A 20818-nucleotide genomic window follows, 5' to 3' on the forward strand; every position below is an offset into this window, starting at 1 on the left:
ATGAATGGATAAAGAAGAGGTGGTACATATATAAAATGGAATATTACTCAGCCATAAAAAGGAATGAAATTGAGTCATTTGTTGAGACGTGGATGGACCTAGAGACTGTCATACAGAGTGAAGTAAGTCAGAAAGAGAAAAACAAATATCGTATATTAATGCATGTATGTGGAACCTAGAAAAATGGTGCAGATGAACCGGTTTGCAGGGCAGAAGTTGAGACACAGATGTAGAGAACAAACGTGTGGACACCAAGAGGGGAAAGCCGTGGGGGGGGTGGCGATGGTGGTGTGCTGAATTGGGCGATTGAGATTGACATGTAGACACTGATGTGTATAAAACTGATGACTAGTAAGAACCTGCTATATAAAAAAATAAATAAAATTAAATAAAAAAATAAAGAAAAACTAATACTAAACTTTCTTTGGGTTATTTGTATGGAAATATGTTAATATAAATGTTTCAGTGGTTGAGAATCTGCCTGCCGATGCAGGGGACACGGGTTCGAGCCCTGGTCTGGGAAGATCCCACATGCCGTGGAGCAGCTGGGCCCGTGAACCACAACTACTGAGCCTGCGTGTCTGGAGCCTGTGCTCCGCAACAAGAGAGCCACAATAGTGAGAGGCCTGCGCACTGCAATGAAGAGTGGCCCCCGCTTGCCACAACTAGAGAGAGCCCTCGCACAGAAAGGAAGACCCAACACAGCCAAAAATAATAAATAAATAAATAAATTTTTTTTAAAAAAACTTGATTCAGAGACTTCCCTGGTGGTGTGGTGGTTGAGACTCCGTGCTCCCAATGCAGGGGGCCTGGATTCATTCCCTGGTCAGGGAACTGGATCCCACATGCATGCAGCAAGTGAGAGTTCGCATGTCACAACTAAAACCCAGGGCAGCCAAATTAATTAATTAATTTAAAAAAAACTTGATTCGTGTGTTTTGATAATTTCATATTCTTTTAAAAAGTTATAACAAGGGTTGGAATTTTTAAATCTCCTGCAGGTCTTCAGATTTCTATGCCATTAAATTACAGTTCCATATATTCATATTAGTTCATTCCTCAATAACATAACTCTCAACAAAATTATGCTGGGGAAAATGCATACTTTTCGGGGAAATGTGTGGCTCAAGGTCCGAGAGATTATTTGTTAAAAGATTTTTGGTTCCCAAATGAAGACTTCAGATTAACCAAGAATCCTTTGTTTCTCAGTCATCAAGAAACAGAGGATCTAACTGCACATTGATATGTCTACTTGAAGGTCTAGTTCGCAATGTAACATGTTCAAAACATGTTCACTTCTCACTCCAACCAAAATCTATTCCTCCTGATTTCCCCCGTATTTGTGAATGGCACCACCATTCACCCAGCTGCACGAGCCAAAAATCTTGTAATTATCCTCAACCCCTTTCATTCTCTCTCACCCCACATCCATCCATCTGCAAATCTCTGTTTTACCTTTAAAAAAAAATCCCTGGGCTTCCCTGGTGGCCCAGTGGTTGAGAGTCCGCCTGCCGATGCAGGGGACGCGGGTTCGTGCCCCGGTCCGGGAAGATCCCACTTGCCGCGGAACAGCTGGGCCCATGAGCCATGGCTGCTGAGCCTGCGCGTCCTGAGCCTGTGCTCTACAACGGGAGAGGCCATGACAGTGAGAGGCCCGCATACCGCAAAAAAAAAAAAAAAAAAAAAAAAAATCCCTACTCCGACCATTTCTCATCACCTCCTCCCTGACTGTACTGGTCCAAGCCACGATCACTTATCATTTAGAATCCTGCAATAACTTCCTAACTGGCTTTCCTGATTCTGGTCTCAGAAAACACAAGCAAATCAACTCACGTCCCTGTTCCCAGGTCTCCAGTAGCTTCCCATCACACTTAGAATAAAATCCAAATTCAATTTAAGACCTACGATTTGGCTCCCGACCAGCTTGCCAAGCCCATTCCCTACCATTCTCCGTCTCACTCACCGCACTGCCATGCAGCCACACAGCATAACGCTGGTTTTCTAACACGCCAGGCGTATTCCCATCTCAGGGCTTTTGGCCTCTGTATACCGTCTGCTTGAAGTGCTCTTCCTCCAGGTGGTAACCACGGCTCACTCCCTCTCTTCATTTAGACCACACTATTATCCCCATCACTCTATCCCTTTCTCTGTTTTATTTTTCATCTGTGTGTGTGTGTGTGTGTGTGTGTGTGTGTGTGTGTGTGTGTGTGTTTCCAGAACACTTCCTCTCTGGGCCAGTATTTTAGTTGGTTAGTTAATTAGTTCACCAGTTATTGACTTCCCAATAAAACATAAGCTTCATGAGAACAGGGACAGTCCATACCGTTTTGGCTCCAATTCCTAGAACAGTGCCTAGCATACAGGAAGCCCTCCGAAAATGTGTTGCATGAACGACTTGCCAAAGGCAACGGATGCAAATAAATGCATATCCAGGAGATTTCCATGGCTGCCCGCTTCACGCTTCAGGCCCTGGAGTTAAACACTCCAGGGAGACAGCGACACCTCCTCACAGGGTTGGGGGCTCTCAGTTCCTTTCGTCCTCCTGCCCAGTGGGGGAGTCAAGACTCAGCGGGCCGTGAGCCGGGATGGAGGAGCGGACAGGCGTCCCTCTCTATGGTGTTACTCCCCAGACCCCTCCTCCCTATCACCCGGCGTGCCTCTATGGTTCTTCCTGTCATTAGTCGGGAGGGGGCGCTGTGCGCAGGCGCGAGGTGACGCCGCGGCAGGGCCGGAAGGAGTGCAGCGGCGGCCTCGGCTGCGGCCACGAAGCTATCGCGGCCGCTCCTGCTGACTAGTAGCTGCGGCCACAGAAGCTGCCGAGCCCGCCTCGAGAGCCGGCGAGTTGAGTGGCGAGTAAGTGTCGGCCGCGGGGCGCGCCAGCTGTTCGCAAGGCTCTGTGAGGCTAGTGGCGTCTCCGCCCGGCGCCTCCATTGAGCCCGGGGGTGGGGGTGGGGGCGGGGGCTCGTTTGTGAGGGGCGGCGGGGGGCGCTGGCCGGGCTCAGCCGCGGTCCCGACGCGAGCGAACCCGGGGCCGCGCGGGGCGCCGCCTAGCGCCGAGCGGCCGGAGCAGCGGGGCTAGCGGCCGGGAGGGAGCGATAGAGGCGCGGGCGGCCGGTGGACCCTTCGCCGCTCCCGCCACTTCGGGAAGTTTCGCGGGCCGGTAGCGCCGAAAGACCGAGTTTCCTCGGCGGTACCTCACGGGAGGCGGTGGCCGTGGAGCCGAACGTGGCCGGGCGCGCGCGGGGTGGGCGACATGCCGGGACTTTGAACTCCGACGCCCTGGTCCGGGAGGGGGGTGGCGGGGGGCTGACGGGCCGCGGTCAACCCTCCCGACTCGGCTCTGGAGGGGCGTCTTCCTGAAAAGGCGGCCACTGCTTCCCAGTCCTCCTGAGGCCACCCCGAGTGTGTCAGAACTCTGGGCAACGCGGGGAACGCGAACCCGACAAATGTGCCCGGAGCGCCGAGCGGCGAACGAGGCCGATCTTCCCGCGTGAGATGTGGCGCGAATACCGTGTGGGACGATTGTCGAAAACTTCGGGCCGCTTCGGTCCCGTGACCAAGCTCACTGAGTGCCTGCAGGTTCCCGGTGATGTCCGCGGGGCAGGGTTCCGACGTCAGCGAGCCTGAGGGCTCTGTAAAGAACTCGGATGCGTCGTGATAAGCGCCTGGGTAGGGTTATCCCAGGCTTTTTAAATTTTTATCTTTTTATTTAGTTTCGGCTGCGCAGGGGCTTTCTCTAGTCGCTGCGACGTGGGGCTACTCTGTTGGCGGTGCTCAGGCTTCTCATTGCGGTGGCTTCTCTTGTTGCGGTGCGCGGGCTCAGTAGTTGTGGCTCGCATGCTCTAGAGCACAGGCTCAGTAGTTGTGGTGTACGGGCTTAGTTGCTCCGCGGCACGTGGGATCTTTCCGGACCAGGGCTCGAACCCGTGTCCCCTGCAATGGCAGGTGGATTCTTAACCACTGCGCCACCAGGGAAGTCCCTTTCCTAGGCTTTTTGATGCAAAGAGAAGATGAGATGACTTACCCTGCTGAGAGAGGGCTGGGCAGACTTTAGTATGCTGGCTTGCTGGAAGACCTTTAAGAAAAGGCCTTGTTGCTTCGTTGGTGTTTTGTAGAAGTAATTTATTGTGGCTGGGGGTAGGGAGTGGTTGTATTTAAGGAAATATTTGGAGAGCCTGGGGCCAGATTTCGGACCTCCCCGTAGACTTAAATAGAGGCTTTAGATTTTTCTCCTGAAGGCAGGCAGCAGCTAATAAAAGAGAAGCCTTGCAGCTCCTTTGGAGAAGTCTAATAAAGGAAGTTGAGATGTGAGTCTGGGAGGCTGAAAGTTTATGAAACAGGGTAGATGAGAGAGCCTGTGTTTGCTAATTCTGATAGCTCCTGTTTAATGAGGGTTCACTATATTCTAGGCTATGGTTAAGATCTTTACAGACATCTGTCTTTAGCCAGATACTGTTCTAAGGATTTTCCACATATTAATTATTTGATTCCTCAGTGCCGTGGGTTTTGTCATTATTCTTATTTTAAAGAAGAAGAAAGGGAGGTGCTGAAAAATAACTAGTTGCAAAGCTTGTAAGGGTCAGAGCTGGGACTTGAACCTAGTTTGGCTTCAGAGTTCATGCTCCTGATTATCCTGCTATACCTGTGAACCTCTTGTTTGTTCAGAGAGTTCTTCTGGAGTATTTACTTTTGCCAGGCTGTGTCCTATGTCCTGAGGCTATGGGAATGAACGTTTTTTAGCAGAGGAGATAGATATTAATCATAGCTTCCTACATTGTAGATTATCATTGTGGTGAGTACTTTGAAGGAATGAGAGGTATGTGAACAAACACTGGGGTTAGTCCAGAAAGGTTTTTCTCTGAGGAGGTGACATTTAAGATGAGGAACTGAAGGATGAATACAATTAATTTGGTCAAAGAGAGACAGTGAAGAAGAGTAACCCAGCCAGAGAGAAGAGCCTGAAGTGGAAGGCAGAAGCATGGAATGTTCAAGGACCTGAGCCATGGTCTCTGCAGATTGGTGAATAGGGAGAAGAGGTATGAGGTGGGGCTAGCTATGTCAGCAAGGGCCGTATGAGGCAGTGTTTCACAGGCCATGGTAAAGATTTTGGTTATACCATGATGAGATCTGTGTGTTTTTTTAAAAAAACAAAAACTCAGTGCTATATGAACATTTATCATAGGGTGTAACCTGTAGACAGTATTGGGATAGAAGGGACAGGATATCACGAGTTCACAGAGGAGTCAACTGAAAAAATATCATTGAAAACATTGATTTCTCCCCTTTGTGGATGAGGATATGCTTGCCTATCCATCCCAGTTTCTTTTTCTTTTCTTTTTTTTTTTAACATCTTTATTGGAGTGTAATTGCTTTACAATGTTGTATTAGTTTCTGCTGTATAACAGAGTGAATCAGCTATATGTATACATATATCTCCATATATGGGGAGATATATATATATATGCCCTCTTGCGTCTCCCTCCCACCCTCCCTGTCCCACCCCCTAGGTGGTCACAAAGCTCTGAGCTAATCTCCCTGTGCGATGCAGCTGCTTCCCACTAGCTAGCTTTTTTATGTTTGGTAGTGTATCTATGTTCATGCCACTCTCACTTAGTCCCAGCTTACCCTTCCCCCTCCCCATGTTCTCAAGTCCATTCTCTACATCTGCGTCTTTATTCCTGTCCTGACCCTAGGTTCATCAGAACCTTTTTTTTTTTTTAGATTCCATATATATGTGTTAGCATATGGTATTTGTTTTTCTTTTTCTGACTTCACTCTGTATGACAGACTCTAGATCCATCCACCTCACTACAAATAACTCAATTTCGCTTCTTTTTACAGCTAAGTAATATTCCATTGTATATATGTGCCACATCTCCTTTATCCATTTATCTGTCAGTGGACACTTAGGTTGCTTCCACATCCCAGTTTCTGAACCAATTTTCAGTTGACAGTTGAGCAAAAATCTCAATGTTATATATTAAACTCTGTAGCTTCCCCACCGAAAATTTTGAATAATTTTTGGTTTAAAACCTTTTGTATTGTAGAAAGATACTGATAACAGAATTTTTAGAGATCTTTTAAACTGCTTAAACTCCAGACTAATTGTTTGCATATTATCTGTAATTATGGATGCTATTTTACCTTAGTTTTTTCATTTTGTTTATGTATTGAAATTAATATGCATTGCATTTTCTTATTCTGAACTCATCAGCTTCCTTGTTCTTTCTTAATAGTATCACCATCCTGCAGTCACCTGATCTCAATATCGAGGTCAACTTTGACTCCTTGTTTTCTCATGCCCTTCATGGCCAATTACATACAAAAATCCCATTGAATCTAACCTCTGTGGTCAGTATCTTGTATCTTTTCCTCCCTCTGCTTACTGTTACCTTTAGTTCAGACTTCACTGGCTCTTGCTTCCTGGGTTTCCTGCCAATAGATTACACACTGCAGCTCAGCTAGGTTGATTTTCCTAAAGCACAACTCTCTGCATTGCTTCGCATTGGTTAGAAAATAGACTTAGAGCTCTGCTTCACTTCCCTGTTAGCAAACCACCTCCAAGCCTGGTGACTTAGTATAACGGTTTTATTTGTTGGCAGTTTTTTGAGTCAAGAAATTGGGAAGGGCTTACTTGGGCCTTTCCCCCACCCCCCTACATGCTGTCAGCCAAGGTGGCTGGGACTGGAGGATATACTTCCAAAATGGCTTCTTTATTCATACGCCTTGTCTGAGACTGCTGGAAGACTGGGTTCAGCTGCCCTTTCCCTCTTCATGTAGTGGCAGGGCTTTCCATGTGGTCTCTCCATCAGGGTAGTCAGACTTGTTACATGGTGACTATGGGTTTCAAGAGCCCTAGATGGAAGTGCTGTTCTTTTAAAACTAAGCCTGGAACTGGCAGAGCATTAACTTTAGCTTAAATATTGCTGTCTCCACTAAGCCTACTCTGACTGCCTGCCCTCTTTCAACTGGAACAGTCTCTGTATTGCACTAATGGGTTTATTATACTTTGTAGTACACTTAATTGTGTGCATATTTTCTCACACTGATGGAAGTTCTTTGAGGCAAGATCCATGTTGGATTTTCTTTGTGTTCCCCATGATGCATAACACAAATTCTTTTTTTCCATAAATTTATTTATTTTATTTATTTTTGGCTGGGTTGGGTCTTCGTTGCTGCGCGCAGGCTTTCTCTATTTGTGGAGAGCAGGGGCTACTCTTTGTTGCTGTGCGCGGGCTTCTCATTGCTGTGGCTTCTCTTGTTGCGGAGCACAGGCCTTAGGCGTGCAGGCTTCAGTAGTTGCAGCACGCGGGCTGAGTAGGTGTGGTGCATGGGCTTAGTTGCTCCACGGCATGTGGGATCTTCCCACACCAGGGTTCGAACCCGGGTGCCCTGCATTGGCAGGCAGATTCTTAACCAGTGCACCACCAGGGAAGCCCAACACAAATCCTTTATACCATGTGGTGAGCCTGCAATAAACATTTGCCAAACTCTTTTAATGTATTTTAATTTTAAATGTTAATGTAAATAATACCAATTTAGTATATAAAAATATAAGGAAGCAAAAAATAGAAACCTATTACTCAGAAATAACCGTTATTAACTTTTCTGTGTTAATTTAATATTGATTACTTATTAGTACAGGATTACAAAGAATGTCTAGCTAAATGTTAAGATGAGAAACTAGTATTTGAATTAAAAGCAATAATCATTTATAGACACTTTAAAAAATATGCTAGGAAGAGGTTTTGTGGGTGCTGATATGACATGGGCATGTCAGCTTCTCTCAGCCTGTGCCTGGCTCTTTGCCCACCTTTCCCTAGAACATTCAAAAAGTTAACCCACTAAATTTGAAACAACCTTTATTACCCCAAAATCAGTGTTGCAGAAGTGATGGGCATATTTTTGGAGATTACTCTGGAAGACAGGAACACCACAAAACCCCAAGACCATACAGTATTATATTAGGAGCATCTGGGAGGAAAAGTGGAGAAGTGACATGAATAGAAGAATTGAGAAGAAAATGATTTGTTAGAGACAGACCCAAGGACCCTGGTCACAAGGAAGCAAAGATGCAATTTCGGAAATCATAAAATTGTGTGAGGGAACCATGGGTGATTCCCATCTTTTCTCTACTTCCTCTGTTCTCGAAATTTTCTATAATGTTGTAATACTTTATAACTGAAGAAAATCATGATAAACTGATTTTTGTCATGTAAGCCATGTTACTTGACTCTGGTTGTATATGGCTATGATGAAGAGCTCCAGTCTCTGGCAGAAGAATATGTTTTTGGAGCCACTCATTCATTCAACAACTGTGAGACTCTGGAAGTACAGTTATGAATAAGACATAGTCAAGGGCATATGGAGAAAACAAAATGCAAACTCCTTCTCATCATGTGTTGATTCATTCATACAATGAAGTGAAGGGGATTAAAAAAAAGATCATTAGGACAGTTGTGGGAGGTGGAAGAGAACATAGAAGAATTGTCATCCAATTTTCTTAAATTCTTATCAGTACGTAAGATTCTCCACTGAGTAATGAAGTGATGAAATATATCCTAATTTTAGGTTCTAATTTGGAAGCATTAATTGGTATATTTGACTATAGAGTATAATCATAAATGTGTAAATGATTTTTTGTATCATTAAAAGCAAGAGGTGAGAACTGAAATATTCTTTTTTGGGTGGCATTTCCTATTTCTGAACTCCACTTTGGTGTCTGATCAATAAGTGAAAAGACATACATAGCTTCTTGATACTTCCAAAGGGAAAAAGAAGTTTCTTACAGAAGGAAGTAAAAGTTTTACTGTGAATAGTTGTAATACTAGTGAAAAGTAGCTTGGATGAGGAGAATAAAGTTCTCTCTCCACCCCCTCCCCCCGTTTGGTTGTATTATCAACATATTATTATTAATAAACACTGTGCATCTGCTGTTTCCATTTCACAGCCTGACACTTACTATTTGCCAGTCATTATGCTAAACACTTTATATATGTTTAACTCAATTAATTTTAAAACAACTGTATTGTCATTTTACAAATAAAGGAATTAGGCCCAAGAGATTAAACAGTTTATGCATAGTCACTGATTCACTAATTGGTGAAACCATGGTTCATACTTAGGGTATCTGCTCTGAGCCCAGATGAGAGGACTGAATGTCAGGGAGTTAAATGACCTTTACAGAGAAGCTAGTCAGTAGTAGAATTTTCATCATCAGCCTTCTTTTCTCACTGCAGCTTGGGGCCACTGTACTTGCCATTCATGAGGAATCTTGCTTTTAAAGCATCACTAGTAATCTGCTTAACTACAAGCTTGACAGTCTAACTAAATTAGATATAAAATAAATCACATTTTCCTTTGATTTCCAGTGTAAGATTGAAGGGAACCTAGTTATGGTAAAAGAAGAAATAAGCTTGGTTATTGGAATTAAGTGTTCAAAATGCTTTTTTTTAATTAATTAATTTTTGGCTGCATCCGTTAGGTCTTCATTGCTGCGCACGTGCTTCTCTTGTTGCAGAGCACAGGCTCTAGGTGCCCAGGCTTCAGTAGTTGTGGCACGTGGGCTCAGTAGTTGTGGTGCACGGGCTTGGTTGTTCCGCGGCATGTGGGATCTTCCCAGACCAGGGCACAAACCCGTGTCCCCTGCATTGGCAGGCAGGTTCTTAACCACTGCACCACCAGGGAAGTCCCAAAATGCTTTTTTAAAATTGTATTTGATGGGAGTTCCCTGGTGGTCCAGTGGCTAAGTCTCCGTGCTCCCATTGCAGGGGGCCCAGGTTTGATCCCTGGTCAGGGAACTAGATCCTGCATGCTGCAACTAAGACCCGGCACGGCCAATTAAATAAATAAATATTTTTTAAAAAAATTGTATTTGAAAGAAAAGTAATTGAATAGGTGCAGTTGAAATTTGTTACCAGAGCTCTTTCCATTATACCATGCTATTTATAAATATCAGTAGTATCATTATTGTTATTTCAAGTGAGATACTTAAACTTTTGCTTGGATTAATAATTTGAAATACCTTTGTCCAGTTATAGATACCAGAAAGTTCTGTTGTAATACTTAAATGTAGTCTTGATATAAAATTTTATAGTATCTTAAGTTGGAAAAATGATGACATTATTTGACTATCTCTTTATAGACATCATATAATAAGCCAGGGTCTGGGGCCCACCTCCTCTGAAGTACATGATTTCTCACAGGAACGCAAAGAAAATTGAGATTTTCTTAGAGAGGGAGAAAAACCTTGAGTGGGTAGGTTACAGATAGGATCTTGGAACTAAAAAGCCACTGTAGCAGTTATAATTGTCTCCCATTGGTCCTTACTGATTTTCATTCTTGTGATTTCCATCAGAGTAAAGCAAGAAAATGGTTCAAAAATCAAACTACAGAAAGAAATAAAAGCAATAATCCTCTTCTCTTGACCCCCAAATACTGTTTCAGAGAGGCAACCACTCTTTTTTTCCCTTAGGGTGACTTTTTTCCCTTAGGGTGACTTTTTTCCCTCTAAGTTTTCCATTGTTAAATACAACACACACACAAAGAAATTTCACCCCAAACAGCTAAGTTTAGGCCTATGCCCGAACTTTATCTAAATGGAGTCATTCAGTATATTTTCTTTTATGTTTGAATTCCTTCACTCAACAATTATGTTTTGGGTTTTTGGTTTTGTTTTGTGGTACGCAGGCCTCTCACCGTTGTGGCCTCTCCCGTTGTGGAGCACACGTTCCGGACGTGCAGGCTCAGCGGCCATGGCTCACTGGCCCAGCGGCTCCGCGGCATGTGGGATCTTCCCGGACTGGGGCACAAACCCGTGTGCTCTGCATTGGCAGGCAGACTCTCAACCACTGCGCCACCAGGGAAGCCCAACCATTATGTTTTAAGACCCATTTATATTGTGTGTGGCTACAATGGCTTGATTCTTGATGTTGTGTCTGTTTCAATTGTATGAGCATACCTCAGTGTATTTGTCCATTCCATCATTGATATGAGTCCTTTTCAGTTTTTGGCTCTTAGGAATAGTGCTGCTGTGAACATTCTTGTGCATAGACCTGGTGTGTATAAGCGTACATTTCTGTAGTACAGATTTTACAGTGGATTATTGAGTCTTCCAGGATTTATATTTTCCACTATAATTGATAAAGTATCAAGGATTCTTTTTTGCACAGTTGTGGTACCACTTTTCTCTTCTACCAATAGTACATGAAAGTCCGCATTGCTCCAAATCCTCAGCAACACTTGGTCATCAATTTTCAGGCTTCTAGCAGTCCTTATGGGTATGCAATATCTCATGGGAGTTTTTTGCCCTTTAAGAATAAAACAATATATAAAACATGTATGGCTTAATGAATTATTATAAGGTGTTTGTATGTACTACTTAGGTCAAGAAGTAGATCATCCCCAAGCCTCCTCTATGCATGCTGTCCTGAGCATAATTCATTCCTTCCCCCTGAAATTAACCATTAGTCTGATCATTTTCTTGTATTTCTTTATGGTTTTTTCCCCTGAGTGCATCCCTATATCTTTTATTTTATTTTTGTGATAAGCGGACCTCTCACTGTTGTGGCCTCTCCCATTGTGGAGCACAGGCTCCGGACGCACAGGCTCAGCCGCCATGGCTCACGGGCCTAGCAGCTCTGCGGCATGTGGGATCTACCCGGACCAGGGCACAAACCCGTGTCCCCTGCATCGGCAGGCAGACTCTCAACCACTGCGCCACCAGGGAAGCCCATCCTTATATCTTTTAATTCTAGGGTTCCTCTTCCATTCCTTTTCTTTTTCCTTATAATTTATCTGTTGTTGAACCTGAATCATTTGACCTGTTACTTTCCCAGAGCCTAGATAGGTGTTTGTCAGGCTTAAAATAAAAAATCATTCCTCCCTGTAGAGCCTTTTTAGACCTTTTTTCCTGATTCTTCCCCATTAAATACTAAGAAATAAGATTTTGTTGGGTGGGATTGAATTTGGAAGGATGACAAACCATTGTAATATATAAGATCTTTTCACCCCCTTGCAAAATTGCCCCCATTAAGAATACCTGATCTAGATGGCATACTTAACAGTGTAATTGAAAATTTTCCCTTTTCAGATAGCCTCTATTCTAAAAATTAGGCTGTGTCCAGATCTGATTGTCTCTGTCAAGACAGTAGATAGTGTTCTTTCCTCAGAAGGTAGTTATGTCTTATTGTCTCTATGATGTTAGCAGTCAATGATATTCAATGTCTAGGTCCAGTAATTTTTTTTTTTTTTTTCCGCTTGTGGGATCTTAGTTCCCTGACCAGGGACTGAACCTGCGCCACCAGAATGAAAGTGCCAAGTCCTAACCACTGGAGTGCCAGGGAATTCCAAGGCCCAGTAAATTACTGAGGATTGCAAATGGTGATATTTTAATTGAATTTTTAAATTAATACTAGAATAATTTTATAAAGAAATGATTTCCTCATCTACTATTTGGTTATCCAGTGATATAGTTTATATAGAAAAGGCAAGAAAATGCCTGATTCTTTGCCTTTGTTTTACCAGTTTTAAAGATTATGTATTGGTTGACTATCATCTTCTGAAAATGACCTTTTAAAAAAATTATGAACATTTTCATTTATACATTTTCCTAAGATGTTTGTACCACGTCAATTATTATCTTTACTGAAGTTCAAAATGTTCCATCTCTGGCCAGTGGAAGCCTCTTCAGGAATTTATTCTGACAGGATTCAGTCTTTGATAAGTAGTCTTGTAGGAAGTTCTTGTACATTGTTAAGTTTGTGCAGTTTTTCCTTAAAATTAGTTTTGCTGGATATAAAATCTATGGCTCACGTTTTTTTTTAAAGATCTTAATCTGTTGTCAAGTGTCTTAAAGCATCACTGTAAAAATCTGTTAATAATCTTAATTTTTTCTGTTATAATTCTGAAGCCCAGATGCTAAAGGGTTTTTTTCTTTCTTTGAAGTCCAGTAATTTTACTAGAATGTGTCTTGATGGTTGTCATTCTGGGTTGCTTTCCTTAGGTATGTACTGTGCTCTTTTGAAATGTAGCTTTAACATTTTTACTTTAGGAAAGTTTTTTTTTCAGTTACAATTTTTTGTTTTCTTCCCTTTCAGTTTATTCAAGAGCTCCTTTATCTCTCCATTTTTCTATTTAAAATTTTCCTTTCACCTTTCATTTCTCCTAAAGCAGTATGTGTTGTGTTTATTAACACTGGTGTTTCTTCTAATTTAGTCTGCATTCCTAAAACACTTTATTTAATTTCTGTTTCTTTCCTGAGATATGTCACTTCATTTCTGAGTTTTTCTAGTTCTGATTTATGTTGTTATTTTATGTCTTATATTATTTTTTTAGTGACCCTTAGGTTGTTATATCTTTCTGGCATGTTGTTATTGTTTATAGGGATGTTTTGCCTCTTGTTTTTCTTACACCTTTATATGAGATTTGACATCAGTTCTTTGTTAATTTTTAGTGAAATTAGCTTTTTTATATTTTAAAAAAGTTTTTTATTGGAGTGTAGTTGATTTACAATGTTGTGTTAGTTTCAGGTGTACAGCATAGTGATTCAGTTATACATATACATATATTCACTCTTTTAGATTCTTTTCCCGTATAGGCCATTACAGAGTATTGAGTAGAGTTCCCTGTGCTATACAGTAGGTCTTTATTAGTTACCTATTTTATACATAGTAGTGTGTATATGTCAATCCCTGTCTTCCAATTTATCCCTCCCTACCCCCCTTACACCCTGGTAACCATAGGTCTGTTTTCTACATCTGCAGCTCTGTGTCTGCTTTGTAGATAAGTTCATTTGTACCCTTTTTTAGATTCCACATATAAGCAATATCATATGATATTTGTCTTTGTCTGACTTCCCTCAGTAAGACAGTCTCTGGGTCCATCCACGTTGCTGCAAATGGCATTATTTTGTTCTTTTTTATGGCTAAGTAATAGTCCCTTGTATATATGTACCACATCTTCTTTATCCATTCCTCTGTTGACAGATGATTTCTTGGACTTTTAGAAGATGTAGTTTAGAATAACTTTTTCTAACTTCACAGAGCTCCCTCTTCATACAGTGTTCAAAATATGGCAGCTTGCTTTTTGAGACTTATTGATTCTGTTCTCTATTTTTATCTGGACCTAACTTCTCTTTCCTTTGTCTCTATCTTACTCAGTTTAACTGTTCCCAGCATTTTCTTCTCATAGGGTTGTGTCTTGTTAGGGAGTCCTGGTTAATGAGTTTCAAAACTTCATGGGTCCTAGACTGCTATATCTTTTTCAGATCTTACAGGGTCAGGGCCTCCTTGCACTTACCCACTATTGAATTGAGCAAAACCACTTCATAGTATTAGCTCCTTTCTCAGATTGGCCTGTGTGCTTTCCAGTGAATTCCTGTTGGTTATTTGGGGTTATATATTGATACTATTCTCAGATTTGAATGGTACCCTGTGCTTTCTGAGGCACCAGTGATGCTTCAGAAATTGTGTGGCTCTTGATGGTTTGTCCTCATGTGCTTGCATTTTGGAGTTTGTGGAGACTCCTTTGTTTTGTTTTTGTAAACTGGAATTTTTGTAACCATGGAATTTTTTTCTGTTTTTATTTGAAAATTTGGTGAGATTTAAAAGCCGTGGTGCCGCCATTACTGCCATCTTCCCGGAATTAATTAATTAGTTTATTTATTTATATTTGGCTGCTTTGGGTCTTCACTGCTGCGCATGGGCTTTCTCTAGTTGCAGCGATGGGGACTACTTTTCATTGTGGTGCGCAGGCTTCTCATTGCAGTGGCTTCTCTTGTTGCGGAGCATGGGCTCTAGGTGCACGGGCTTCAATAGTTGTGGCTCACAGGCTCTAGAGTGCAGGCTCAATAGTTGTGGTGCACAAGACTAGTTGCTCCGTGGCATGTGGAATCCTCCCGGACCAGGCTTGAACCCGTGTCTCTCACACTGGCAGGTGGATTCCTAACCACTGCACCACCAAGGAAGCCCCCATTTTTCTTGTAAGTTGTCTGATTCTTCTTTTTCTTTCTTTCTATTTTCAATTAATATGTATGAGTTCTTTATATTTTCTGGATAGGCGCCTTTGTCATATGTATTGCAAATTTCTTTTCCCAGTGTCTTGCCTTTTCACTCTTTAATAATTTCTTTGGTGAACAGAAGTATTTTATCTTAATGTACAATATTTCAGTCTTTTATTTGGTGGACAGCCGTTTTTATTTCCTGTTTAAGATATTTTTTCCAGCTCCGATTTGTGCGGGTATTTTCTTATCTTACCTTCCAGAAACTTTATTATTTTACCTTACCATTTAAATCAAGAATTCACCTGAAATTGTTTTCGTCTAAGGCATGCAGAAGAGGTATATAGTTCTTTGATCTTTCCTATCCTCCCAAAATATCATTTTCCAGTACAGTGTCATATAGTTTAAAAATCTTGTTTATCCACTGCTCTGCAGTGCTGCTTTTGTCATAAATCCATATGTGAATGAATCTGTTTGTGGACTCTGTTCCATTGGTCTATTTTTCTCTTCTTTTGCCAATACCACATTGTCTTAATTATTGTAGCTTTATAATAATAAGACTTAATATCCAGTAGTATAAATTCTCCATGTTTTTTTTTTGTTTATGAATGCTTTACTTATTCTTGATTCTTTACATTTTCCTGTAAGTTTTAGAATCATCTAGTACATACCATTTTTTAAATCTGACTAAGGCTGTCTTAAACTTGTAGACCAATTTGGGGAGAATTGACATCTTTACAAACTTGAGTTTTCCAACCCACAGGTGTATGTCTCTCCATTTATTTACTCTTCTTTAATTTCTCTCAGTGATGTTTTACAGTTTTCTGTGTAGAGGTCTTACACATTTTTCAATGTGTTTATCCCTGTTATTTTATTGTTCTTGATGTTACTCTTTTAAAATGTCTTTTTTCTAATTGTTTCATACTAGCTCATTTTTTGTATATTGGCCATGTATCTAGAGATTCTGTTTTTCATTCATTCACTTATTCCAGTGATATCTCTGTGTACAGTTACACATACAGATATACATAGTTTTGTTCTCTTGTAATCTTCCAGTATCTTTATTGTTTTCTCTTTCAGGTAATCTATCTGGAATTGATGTTGATGGGTGGTAAAAGGAAAGTATCAAGGCTCATTTTCTTCCCCTATAGACATCCACTTGGTCCAGCAATGTTTATTGAAAAGGCCATTCTTCCCACTGCATTTCAGTAATACCTTTGTTTTTATGTGGGTGACCAGGTGTATGTGGCTGTTTCTGAGCCCTCTGTTCTATTTTTCTATCTTTGCATCAGTATCACAATCTTATCTGCAAATAATGCTACTTTTATTTCTTCCTTTCAACCTGATATTTTATTTCTTTTTATTGCCTGACTCTACTTGCTACAACCTCCAATACAGTGTTGACAAAAAAATGGTAAAAACTCTTCTCAGTTGCAGAGAGAAAGCTTTTCAGTGTTTCACTCTTCGGTGTGAGGATTGCTCTAGTGTTTTTGAAATGGCTTTAATTAGATGAAGGAAATTCACTTCCAGTACCAATTTGCTGAGAGATTTTAGTCGTGAATAGGTGTTAATTTTGAACACTTTTTCTTTTCAACTGCAGTGACTATGTAATTTTCTTTTATTCTAATAATGAACGTTGCATTGCTTTGGTTAGGATTTTTCATTTGAGTTCATGAGAGATTCTAGTCTTTCTAGTAATGTTCTCATCACTTCAGTATCAAAATTGTGCTAGCCTCGTAAAATGATTTCAGAAATAATGTTTGCTCTTTTTCTGTTCTCTGAGTTTTTGTAATACTAGTTACATAATTCTTCCTCAAATGTTTAGGAAACTTTACTGGGCTTGCTGTATTCTTTGTGGGAAGGTTATTAATTACTTATTTGGTTTCTTTATTTGATAGCGATCTATTGAAATTTAATTTTTTTGTTCAATTTTGATAAATTGTGTCTCAAGGAGTTTATTTCAATTAAAATTTCAAATTAAGTGGTATAAAGTTATTCATGGTATTTTTTTATATTGTGGAGTCTGTAATGATGTCTTCTTTAACATTCCAGATGGTGGTAATTTGTGTTTTCTACGTTTTTTTCTTAATCATTCTTAATAAAGTTTTATCAATTTTATTAATCTTTTTAGATTTTTTTGTATGTTATTAATCTTTTTAGAGAAACCTTTTTGCTTTGATTTTTCTGTTTTATGTTTATAATCTGTTTCGATTTCTGCTCTTATAAGTTTCTTCTGTCTACTTTTTCTGGGTTTAATTTACTGCTCTTTTTCTAACTTCTTGAGATCAAAGCTTAAATCAATGATTTTGGGGTTGTTTTTTCTTCTCTAAAGTATGCATTTGGACCTGTAAATTATCCTCTCAGCACTGCTTTAATTCCATCCCACCAATTTTGATGTGTTTTGTTTTCATTACCTTTCAGTTCAGTCAAAATAGGTTCTAATTTTCAATGTAATTTCTTTTTTAACCCATGGGTTGTTTAGGTTGCTTAATTTCTAATACTTAGTAATTTCCAATTTATCTTTCTTTTACTGACTGTTGTCATACAACACGTACTGTATGATTTCAAGCCCAGCAAATTTGTTGAGGCTAGCTTTATGGCTCAGCATGTAGTCTGTTCTGTAAAAGTTCCTGGTGCATTTGAAAAGAATGTGTATTCTGCAGTAGTTAGGTGGAGTGATCTATAAATGTCAGTTAAGTCAGCTGTTTGATAGTGCTGTTCAAGTCTTCTGTCCAGCTGTAGTTGTGGATTTGTCTTATTTCTTTAAGGTCTGTCAATTTAAGCCATATATATTTTGAAACTGTTATTAAGTTCATACAGGTTTAACATTGTTATATCTTCTGTGAGTTGACCTTATCTGGATGAAATCTCCCTACTTGTCTGTAATAATACTTGTAATATCCATTTTGTCTGATATTAGTGCACTCATGCAGTTTTTTATGGGTTTTGTAAAGAGCAGGGGGATAAACTAGTTAAAAAGAGAATTTCAACAGAGAACTAGAATTTATTTTTAAAAATCAGATGGACTTTTTATTGACGTTATAGTTGCTATACAATATTATATGTTATAGGTGTACAATACAGTGATTTACAATTTTAAAAGGTTATATTCCATTTATAGTTATTATAAAATATTGGCTATATTCCCCGTGTTGTACAATCAGTATATCCTTGTAGCTTATTTTATACCTAATATTTTGTACCTTTATCTCCCCCTACCCCTATATTGCCCCTCCCCCCTTTCCTCTCTCCACTGGTGACCACTGCTTTGTTCTCTATATGTATGAGTCTCCTACTTTTTTGTTACATTCAATAGTTTGATGTATTTTTTAGATTCCACAAATAAGTAATACTTTACAGTATATGTCTTTCTCTGTCTTATTTCACTTAGCATAATGCCCTCCAAGTCCATTCATGTTGCTGCAAATGGCAAAACTTTGTTCTTTTTTTATGGCTGAGTAGTATTTCACTGTGTAAATATACCACATCTTCTTTATCCATTCATCTTTGTTTTGTTTTGGTTTTTTTTTGCAGTACGCGGGCCTCTCACTGTGGCCTCTTCCATTGCGGAGCACAGGCCCTGGACGCGCAGGCTCAGTGGCCATGGCTCATGGGCCCAGCCGCTCCACGGCATGCGGGATCCTCCTGGACCGGGGCACAAACCCGCTTCCCCTGCATTTGCAGGCGGACTCTCAGCCACTGCATCACCAGGGAAGCCCCTATCCATTCATCGTTTGATGGACACTTAAGTTGCTTCAGTATCTTGGCAATTGTAAATAATGCCACGATGAACATTGGGGTGCATGTTTCATTTCGAATTAGCGTTTTTGTTTTTTTCAGATAAATACCCAAGAGTGGAATTGCTAGGTCATATGGTAGTTCTATTTTTAGTTTTTTGAGAAACCTCCATGCTGTTTTCCATAGTGGCTGCTCCAGTTTATTTTCCCACCAACAGTGTACGAGGGTTCCCTTTTCTTCCCATACTCTCCAACATTTGTTATTTGTGTTCCTTTTTTTTTTTTTTTTTTTTTTGCGGTACGTGGGCCTCTCACTGTTGTGGCCTCTCCCGTTACGGAGCTCGGGCTCCGGACATGCAGGCTCAGCGGCCATGGCTCACGGGCCTAGCCACTCCGCGGCATGTGGGATCTTCCCAGACCAGGGCACGAACCCGTGTCCCCTGCATCAGCAGGCAGACTCTCAACCACTGCGCCACCAGGGAAGCCCCTTGTGTTCTTTTTAATGATGGCCATTCTGACAGATGTGAGTTGATATCTCTTTGTGGTTTTGATTTGTATTTCCCTGGTGATTAGCGATGTTGAACATCTTTTCATGTGCCTGTTAGCCATCTGCATTTCCTCAGATGGACATTTTATAACTAAAAACTACAGTATCTGAAATTAAGAACTTATTAGATGAGTTGTTAATGTTTGATGTTTGCTTTCTATCCTTTTTCTTTAAATATTTCAGTTTTCTTGTACTTACAGTGTTTATCTTGTAAAACACACTTAGTTGGGTTTCATTTATCCATTCTGATGTTATCTTTTCATTGTAGTAGTCTGTTTATATAATATAATTTCTGTTACAGTTGAATTTTTTAAAGTTGTACAGCATAATGACTTGACTTACATACACTGTGAAATGATTACCACAGTAAGTTTAGTTAACATCCATCCATATAGATACCAAAAGAAAAAAATTTTTTCTCCCTATGATGAGAACTTTTAGGATTTACCTTCTTAGCAACTTTCAAATGCACCAGACAGCAGTGTTAGCCTTAGTCCCCATGCTGTACATTACATCCCCAGTACTTGTTTATCTTATACCTGCAAGTTTTACCTTTTGACCACCTTCATCCCATTCTCCCACCTCTTGTAAACACAAATCTGATCTCTTCTTCTGTGAGTCTTTTTTTAATAGTTTTGGTTTTTTTGTTTGCTTGTTTGTTTTTAGATTCTACATGTAAGTGAGATCATACAGAATTTGTCTTTCTCTATCTGACTTATTTCACCTAGTGTAATGCTCTCAGGGTCCATCCATGTTGTCTCAGATGTCAGGATTTCCTTCTTTTTTGTAGTTGAATAGTATTCCATTTTCTTTACCCATTCATCTGTCAGTGGACACTTAGGTTGCTTCAATGTCTTGGCTATTATAAATAGTGCTGCAGTGAACATGGCAGTGCAGATGTCTTCAAAGTATCAAGATATTTCATTTCCTTCAGATATATACCCAGAAGTGGAATTGCTGAATCATGTGGTAGTTCTATTTTAAAATTTTTGAGGAACCTCCATACTGTTTTTCTTAGTGGCTGTTTCAACTTATAATCCCACCAACAGTGTACAAAGGTTCCCTTTTTTCCACATCCTGCTAGCATTGTTATCGCTCATAACAATGAGTTTTTGAATGAATGATAGCCATTCTGACAGGCAGAGGTAATTTTGATTTGCATTTCCCTGATGTTTAGTGCTGTTGAGCACCTTTTAATATACCTGTTGGCCATTTGAATATCTTATTTGGGAAAAATGTCTATTTAGGTCCTTTGCCCATTTTAAAAAATTGGATTATTTGGGTATTTTGCCATTGATCTCTGTGGGTTCTCTATATATGCTGGATTTTAGCACCTTATTAGGGGTTAATGATTTGCAGATATTTTCACCCATTCCGTAGGTTGCTGTAATTGAGGGGGTTTTTTTGTTTGTTTTGTTTTTTTTGGTTTGTTTGGGGGTTTTTTTGTTTTTTTGTTTTTGTTTTTTTTGTGGTACGCGGGCCTCTCACTGTTGTGGCCTCTCCCACTGCGGAGCGCAGGTTCAGCGGCCATGGCTC

General features: G+C 40.4%; 1 protein-coding gene across 3 annotated transcripts in view; it reads left to right on the forward strand.

The window, feature by feature from the left end:
* Positions 1–2676: 2676 nt before the first annotated feature.
* RNF216 (ring finger protein 216) overlaps positions 2677–20818 on the forward strand; it is a 174340-nt gene continuing 156198 nt past the window's right edge. Inside the window, exon 1 of one of the 3 annotated variants that reach the window (XM_059037336.2) lies at positions 2677–2853. The gene's annotated coding sequence lies outside the window, so the exon portion shown is untranslated. Of the gene's footprint in view, positions 2854–3609; positions 3670–20818 lie in introns of those variants that run through there. The other 2 variants (XM_059037334.2, XM_059037335.2) reach the window with 2 other exon arrangements.

Source organism: Kogia breviceps, chromosome 14, assembly GCF_026419965.1.
Source record: "Kogia breviceps isolate mKogBre1 chromosome 14, mKogBre1 haplotype 1, whole genome shotgun sequence".
Classification (NCBI taxonomy): Eukaryota; Metazoa; Chordata; class Mammalia; order Artiodactyla; family Physeteridae; genus Kogia; species Kogia breviceps.